We start from the raw sequence: 8,125 nt of genomic DNA, 5'->3' as shown, positions 1-8,125 counted from the left end.
ACAGTCCTGGCTCAAAGGTGGAAGACATAGGTTTCTGGTGGAGGGTTGTTTTCCACACTGGAGGCCTGTGACTACTGGAGTGCCATAAGGATCAGTGCTAGGTCCACGACTTTTCATCATTTATATAATGGAAATGAAGGTGGACAGCGAAGAGGGTTACCTCAAATTACAACAAGATCTTGACCAGATGGACCAATGGGCTGAGAAGTGGCAGATGGAGTTTAATTCAGATAAATGCGAGCTGTTGCATTTTGGGAAAGCAAATCTTAGCAGGACTTATACACTTAACGGTAAGGTCCTAGGGAGTGTTGTTGAACAAAGAGACCTTGGAATGCACGTTCATAGCTCCTTGAAAGTAGAGTCACAGATGGGTAGGATAATGAAGAAGGCGTTTGGTATGCTTTCTTTTATTGTTCAGAGTATTGAGAACAAGAGTTGGGAGGACATTGGTTAGGCCCCTGTTGGAATATTGCATGCAATTCTGGTCTCCTTCCTATCGGAAAGATGTTGTGAAACTTGAAAGGGTTCAGAAAATATTTACAAGGATGTTGCCAGGGTTGGAGGATTTGAGCTATAGGGAGAGGCTGAACAGACTGGGGCTGTTTTCCCTGGAGCGTCGGAGGCTGAGTGGTGACCTTATAGAGGTTTACAAAATTATGAGGGGCATGGATAGGGTAAATAGGCTAAGTCTTTTCCCTTGGGTCAGGGAGTCCAGATCAAGAGGGGTTTAGGGTGAGAGGACAAAGATATAAAAGAGACCTAAGGGGCAACGTTTTCACACAGAGGGTGGTGCGGGTATGTAATGAGCTGCCAGAGGAAGTGGTGGAGGCTGGTTCAATTGCAACACTTAAAAGGAATTTGGATGGGTATATGAATAGGAAGGTTTTGGAGGGATATAGGCTGGATGCTGGCAGGTGGGACTAGATTGGGTTGGGATATCTGGTCGACATAGACGGGTTGGACCGAAGGGTCTGTTTCCATGCTATATATCTCTATCATTCCATGCCAGCCAATGAGATTTGATTAGTTTAGGGTATCTGGTCAGTGTGCACTAGTTGGATCAAAGGTTGTATGTGTCTACAACCTGAAAGTTACAGGTTTGTAACTAGACTTTCATATATACACTGCAAAAGCTTGACAGGTGGCATATGATAAATGCAATTACATAGTCAGAAACCAAACACTGACAGATACAAATTATTAACTGCACCCTGAGATACACAGAGCAAAAGCTGGCATGCATATACTCATACAGACAGAAAAGCCGTTCAGGCATCGTGTCTGCACCCACAATATCTACCACTGAATGTTTGCTAATTTCCTGCACTTGTCCCATATCCTTAAATGGTATGACATTTCAAGTGCTCATCCAAATACTTTTACAAGGTTCAGCTTTCCTGGTTTCACTGCCTTCCCAGGCAGTATCTTCCAGATTTCCACCACTTGCTGAGCGAAAGAGACTTTCCCTCAATATATTTACCCCCATCCTACATCATAGTGAGAATCCTTATTTTTTACCATATTCTAACCCAATCACCACTTGTGATTGATCGCTCAAACAAGGGAAACAGCTTCTCGACATTCACCCTCTCCATACGCCTCATAATCTTTCACACCACAATCATGTGCCACCTCAGACATCTCGGCTCGAAAAAAGAACAATCCAAGCTCATTTAGTCTCTCGTTTTTTTGGAAGTAATATTTGTGCTTTGATCCTAATCCCTGATACTGAGTCTGAGTTTAGCACTGCTGCTGTCACTGTCGGTTTATTGTAAATGATTTGTTCTGGCTACCTGAAATAGCGCATGCGCGGTGCTGCCCCTTTCCCAAAGCTGATTGGTCCTGCGCGGTGCTGCCCCTTTCCCAAAGCTGATTGGTCCTGCCCAGAGGAGCGCATGCGTGAGTCCCTCCCCCAGCGCTGCCATTGAGGAGCGTTGACTCAGTGAGTGCAAGAGGTTTGTTTGAAACAGACCGCAATGGAGAGATCAGCGCCCAGGGAAGCGAGGGAACAGCAGGCTCCTTCCAGCAGCACATCGGGATGGGAGCCTGGGACACAGAGGGGGCTCCGAGACCGGGATTGATTCGGGGTGAGTTCAGGGAGAACCGGGGGCTGTTTGTAAGAGGCCGAGCGGAGCAGGAACTGGTCCCGGAACTTGGAGTGAGCGGGCTGGGGGGAAGAGAGAGGCCTTTCTCGGGCTGAGTGTGGGCCTGCTGAGGGAGGCAGAGCGGGAAGAAGCTGCTGTGGGACATTCTTGGGGTTTTTAATCCCCTAAACACTGATGGGAATTCTGCTTGACTTCTGTTTCACGCTGTTTATTGGTATGGGGCGCTGAATAATGGAAGCACAAACCATAATTTTGGAAATCGTAGAAAGGACACGTATTAGAGAGAACAGATTTGAAGTTTCGAATAAAACAATAGACATAGCGTCACTTGTTCTTTCCTTCAACATTTAGTGTATTGGCAGCTTGCTATGATATTTGTCAGCATTGCAGCTGCATCAAGAATTCTCATTCATGGATGTGTGCAGACGTTAGTTCTGGATCTCACCCAATTGTTGCAAAGATGCAAATAAAAGGTGACCAGGAGCCACTCGGGGAAAGAGTGGAATTGAAACCTGGTTCTGTTTGAATTGCGAGGTTTAAAAATATCCTAATGATTATTAACTGACTATCACACTGATCAGTTTAATCTTGCCTAACTTGGCTTATGTTGATTTACAGCTGAAAAATCTTCCGTCTTCCTCCAAACAAGTATTTGAATGATGAAGACAATGTCATATTTCCTCAGTACAAAGCCAAGTTTGACCAGCTGCTTCAAACAAACAGCAGGTATGTCACCACTGTCAAAGCTGAAAGCACAGATACAGAACTGATTGGATCAGACTTAGTTTGAGCTCAATTTCCAGAGATATATCCAAACAAGCAAACAGTCAGATACAATTGCGGAAAGACAAGTTTCTTTTTTCTCTGCATTCTCCATAGACATCTTCCCAGTTTCAATTGATATGATTCATAGGCCACAACCATTCACAGTATTTTTGAAGCTGACTGGTTGTCTGATGTAGGCAATTGGTGTACTAAATCAAGTTTACATTTTAAACGGGAATTTTAAATGTCACAATTGGACAAACAATGAAATTATGTAAAAGCATGATGTCAACAACCATATGTGACAAGTAGTGAATAATTACTGAGCACACACACACACACACAAAGGTACTGACTGATTCAGATTGAACCATCATATCAACACCCAAGATACAGAAACTAACAGCGATGTACACACATTAACACTGGAGGAAACAGAAATGAATATTTACGAAATGCTTACACAAAAACAAGCAACTAAATCCCATTCAGCCAGCATTCCATTTCACTAAGTGTGTCATGGCAGCAGAGGAGCTGCCAACCCCACCTTGATCTCAACATATTCACCTTGCATGGATAGAAATTACATTTTCACACTGCCCAGTATTCATTTTTTAATTAAACAATGTGTAACTTGGTCTCCAAATTCACTTTAATCTTCTACAAAGAATCCCAAATTCCCCACCCTATGAAATATCACAAACAAGGAAGAAAATCAAATGTCATATCGTCAATTTAACAATATAATCAAGTAATCACCCTTTAATTCAACAAAGAAATTAATTTGTAAATTCTCCTTTTTTTGAAAGAAGAGTTCAATAAATTTGCCTGAATGATTTAAATCTTCTCTGCTGCATGACAAAAATACAAGTGTTTTCGCTTTCCTCATTGCCACCATAGAGCACCAGGAGAGTACTGCTAATGGCTTGCACCATCACACTACAGAGCAGGATTATGTAATACTCACAATAGAATAATGAAGTGAACTAGCCAATTCTCTTTCCTGTAGCAGAAACATTGTGGTCAATCGGCTACAATACAATTTATTTGTTTGTTCCCCTTTCATTTTGACACTACCAAAGGAATGTAACACCTATCCATTTCTCAACATTATTCACAAAAGTATGTAGCTATGCACTGAGGAAAAACTGATGACATCCTGAAGAACAGCCCATGGTATCATTCCTGCCAGTTTGAGTCTGCACTATAGGAGTTGGAAAACCCTTTAATTTCCCATTGCACAATCCATGACACAAATCAAATGCACTGAGCAAAAACTAACAGGTACATATTGATAAGTGCACTCACACATTCACGTAGCTGAAATTGACAGGCAAAGATTAATATCTAAATTCATAGTCAGAAAGCAGAAGCTGGCATGTATAGTTTGATGACTCTACTTATACATTTACAGAGCAGTCAGATTGGTAAGTATATTCTAATTTTCAAATTGCAGAAAAGTTCATGTACAGATTACTAACTGCACACGGTAACACATATAGGAGAAATCGATAAGGAGAAATTGAGGATGATATTTAAATATCAGAACTGGCAGGTACAAATTGTTAAGCACATTCACATATTCGTAACACAGAAGCTGATAGGATAAATGCACTCGCACATTCACATGGCAGACACTGAAAGTTACAGATTAATAACTGCACACTTAAATACACACAGCTGAAACTGATAGGAACAAATTAGTAAATACACCCTGACATTCACATTGTAGTTACTGTCAGGGAACGTTTGATAACAAATGTATCATATCCACAAAGCAGAAACTGACAGGAACAGATTAGCAAGAAGCTGATAGGATAAATGCACTCACACGTTCACATGGCAGACACTGAAAGTTACAGATTAATAACTGCACACTTAAATATACAGAGCTGAAACTGATAGGAACAATTAGTAAATACACCCTGACATTCACATTGTAGTTACTGTCAGGGAACGTTTGATAACAAATGTATCATATCCACAAAGCAGAAACTGACAGGAACAGATTAGCAATAACACTCAGTTTCATATTGCATAAAGCACAGCAGAATCTGACAAGTATAGATTGATAACAATACTCAGTTTGACAAACAAAGCCTGACAACTACACTCTCATATTCAACTCATATTCACATGGCAGAAACAGTTGCAGGTTGATATCTACTCACACCCATTCACATTACAGAAACTGACTGGGACAGATTGATGATGACACTCACACATTCATATTGACAGAAACTAACAGAGGTTCAGCTCCATAACTAACATCACATATAGATGTTGGAGAAGCTGACTGCTAGAGACTGATAATTATACTCTCATTCACATTGCAGAAACTGAGATGGGTAACTGCACCCACATATTCACATAGAAACTGACAGGTACAGATTTATAACCACAGTCACACATTCACATTGCAATAACTGACAGAGATAGATTGACCCTCCCTTTGAGATATTCTAAAAAAAAGTAAGAAAACAATATCATTTATTCAAATTACCAATACAGCTTCCTACAACATCAAGGGATATACTTGATCAGGTCTGAGAGTTTGATACACCTTTATTTATTTTTTAACATCTCTAACACCTGCACTTTTGGCATGTGCACTGACATCAAATATTTTTCAAGATATCAATATCCATTTCCCCAAGTTTCCTAGCTTCCACTCCTATGTCTCCAGGCATAGAACAGTAACTGTACTCCCATATTCATATTACAAAAAAATAGCAGATTCAGATTGATAAGTGCGTTCATACATTATCAAATCAGAAACTGATGGGGAGAGATTAATAACTAATCAATTTATATGTAATAATTCATCTAGCAGAAACTTTCAGATATAGTCTTTTAGTTAGAATTAGAATCCGTACAGTTTCAAAACAGGACATTCAGCCTGACCCTCTGAAGATTATCTCAACCAGAGCCATTCCCTTATCACTGTACATTTACCCCTGACTAATGCACCTAACCCACACATCCCTGAACACTATGGGCAGTTTAGCATGGCCAATTCACTTAACCTGTTCTTTGGACTGTGGGAGGAAACCGGGGCAGCCAGAGGAAACCCACACAGACACGGGGAGTATGTGCACTCCATGCAGACAGTCGCCCGAATCGAATCCAAGTCCCTGGCGCTGTGAGGCAACAGATCCAGCCACTGTGTCGCATAATGTGCCGCATTCTACAATAATATTCATACTGCAGAAACTGGCTGGTACAGATTGATTACAACACTTGTATATTCACAGAACAGAAACTGACAGTTACAGATTGATAACTACATTTTCATATTCACTTTGCAGAAAATGACAGGGATAATTTAATGAATATATTTGCATTTTTACAAGCAGAAACATTCAGGGATATATTAATAACAGCATTCATACATTCACATATCTGAAACTGACAGGTACAGATCAAAGATTTAACTTGCTTATTGATGTTGCAGAAACTGAGACACACAGATTGATACTTGCACTCATACATTCAGATAGCAGAAACTGGCCGGCACAGATGGATAACTAAACTCACTTGGAGGAAACTGACAAGAACTTTCCCACAGCATAACCGAACAGGTAAACATTTATTACTACACTTCCAAGTTCACAGAGGGATAAATACATTGTCATGTACAGTTTGATAACAATACTCAATCATAACAGATCAGAATCTCACAGGTCCATATTGGGAACTACACTCTCTCATTCACCTTGTAGAAATTGACAGATGCAGACTGTTAACTACTCTGACACATTCACAGCACAAACTGACAGGAACAGGTGGACAACTCCCCTCATTCATTTATGAAGCAGAAACTAACAGGTACAGATGATAACCACCACTTACATATGCACAGAACAGAAAGTTACAGTTGTAAATTGATTACTGGACTGACACATTCACATTACAGAAACTGACATACATTTTGACAAAGGCATTCAAACGTTACCAAACCAGAAACTTGCAGCTACATGTTCATGTCAACACTCTCATAGACAGCAGAACCTCACAGGGGTAGGTTAAGAAATACACATACGCATTCACATAGTGGAAACTGACATGTCCATATTAATGACTATATTTGGATGTTCACAAAGCAAAGACAGATTGATTACTGCACCATATTCACAGAGCAGAATCTGACGGGTATATTTCCATACGTACATGTCTGAAACTGACAGGTTTACAAATTGATACCCTCATTCACATATTCACAACACAGATACTGACAAGGAATGATTGTTATATGCACTCACATATTCACCAAGCAGAAACTGATTGGTACAGGTAGATAACTAAACTCACATGTTGAAATAACAGAAACTGAAAGGTACAGACTGATAGCAACACTCTCATTCTCATAACTCATACTGCCAGATATTGGTTGAGATGTACACTCTCATTCACATAGCAAAGACCGGCAAGTATAATTTAATTACTACCTCGGATTTATGGAGAAGACAATGACAGGGACAGATTGGAAATTACACTCTTCTAGTCACATATCAAATTGTACCTGTGACTTTTTGTTAACAACACTTCACTTTCACTTAACATAAACTCTCAGATACAGTTTGATAAGTACACTCAATTTCACGCAAAATATGACAGGTAGAGATTGAAAACTGCACTCTCATATTGACTTGGCAGAAACAGATAGGCATAGATTCAAACCTGTGCTCACATATTCACATTGACGAAACTGACTGCTAAACTTCTGTATATGCAGAGAAAATTTTCTGACAAGTATAATTTGATAAAGACACTCAAATATTCATAGGGCAGAATGTATTGATCACAACACTGTCTCACCGAGCAGAAACTGTCAGGGAAATATTGATAAATACACTCACATATTCACATTGCAGAGACTGACAGGAAGCATTGCTTCCGAATTTCTCATATTTACACAGTGGAATTGGTCAGGGATAGCCTGACATTTCGCACACATATTCAGCCAGAAAAACTGACAGGTATGGATTGGTAACTACATTTACAGATTCTGACAGGGACAGATTAAACTAAACTCTCAGAAAAACTCAAAGCAGAATCTGATAGGTACGGCATGATAAATTCATTTACACATTCACAAAGCCAAAAACTGACAGTTACTCATTGATAATTAAACACTCTGATTCAGAGAACAGAAACTAATGAGGAAAGATTGATCAATTTACTTTCACATTGCAAACACTGACGGCAATAGATTCATAAATACACCCTCAGACACAGAGCAGAAACTGTTAGGT

General features: G+C 39.9%; 1 long non-coding RNA gene across 1 annotated transcript; it reads left to right on the top strand.

Annotated features, from left to right (window-relative positions):
• The first annotated feature begins 2,058 nt into the window (after window positions 1–2,058).
• On the top strand, window positions 2,059–6,617 carry LOC122544674. The gene is made up of 3 exons (XR_006310435.1): window positions 2,059–2,087; window positions 2,724–2,831; window positions 6,325–6,617. It is a non-coding gene; the product is annotated as an uncharacterized LOC122544674 (long non-coding RNA).
• Window positions 6,618–8,125: the final 1,508 nt, after the last annotated feature.

The sequence above is a fragment of the Chiloscyllium plagiosum genome, chromosome 50 (genome assembly GCF_004010195.1).
Source record: "Chiloscyllium plagiosum isolate BGI_BamShark_2017 chromosome 50, ASM401019v2, whole genome shotgun sequence".
NCBI classification, from domain to species: Eukaryota; Metazoa; Chordata; class Chondrichthyes; order Orectolobiformes; family Hemiscylliidae; genus Chiloscyllium; species Chiloscyllium plagiosum.
The sequence above is the reverse complement of the archived record's forward strand: the minus strand, read 5'-3'. Positions and strand labels throughout refer to the sequence as shown.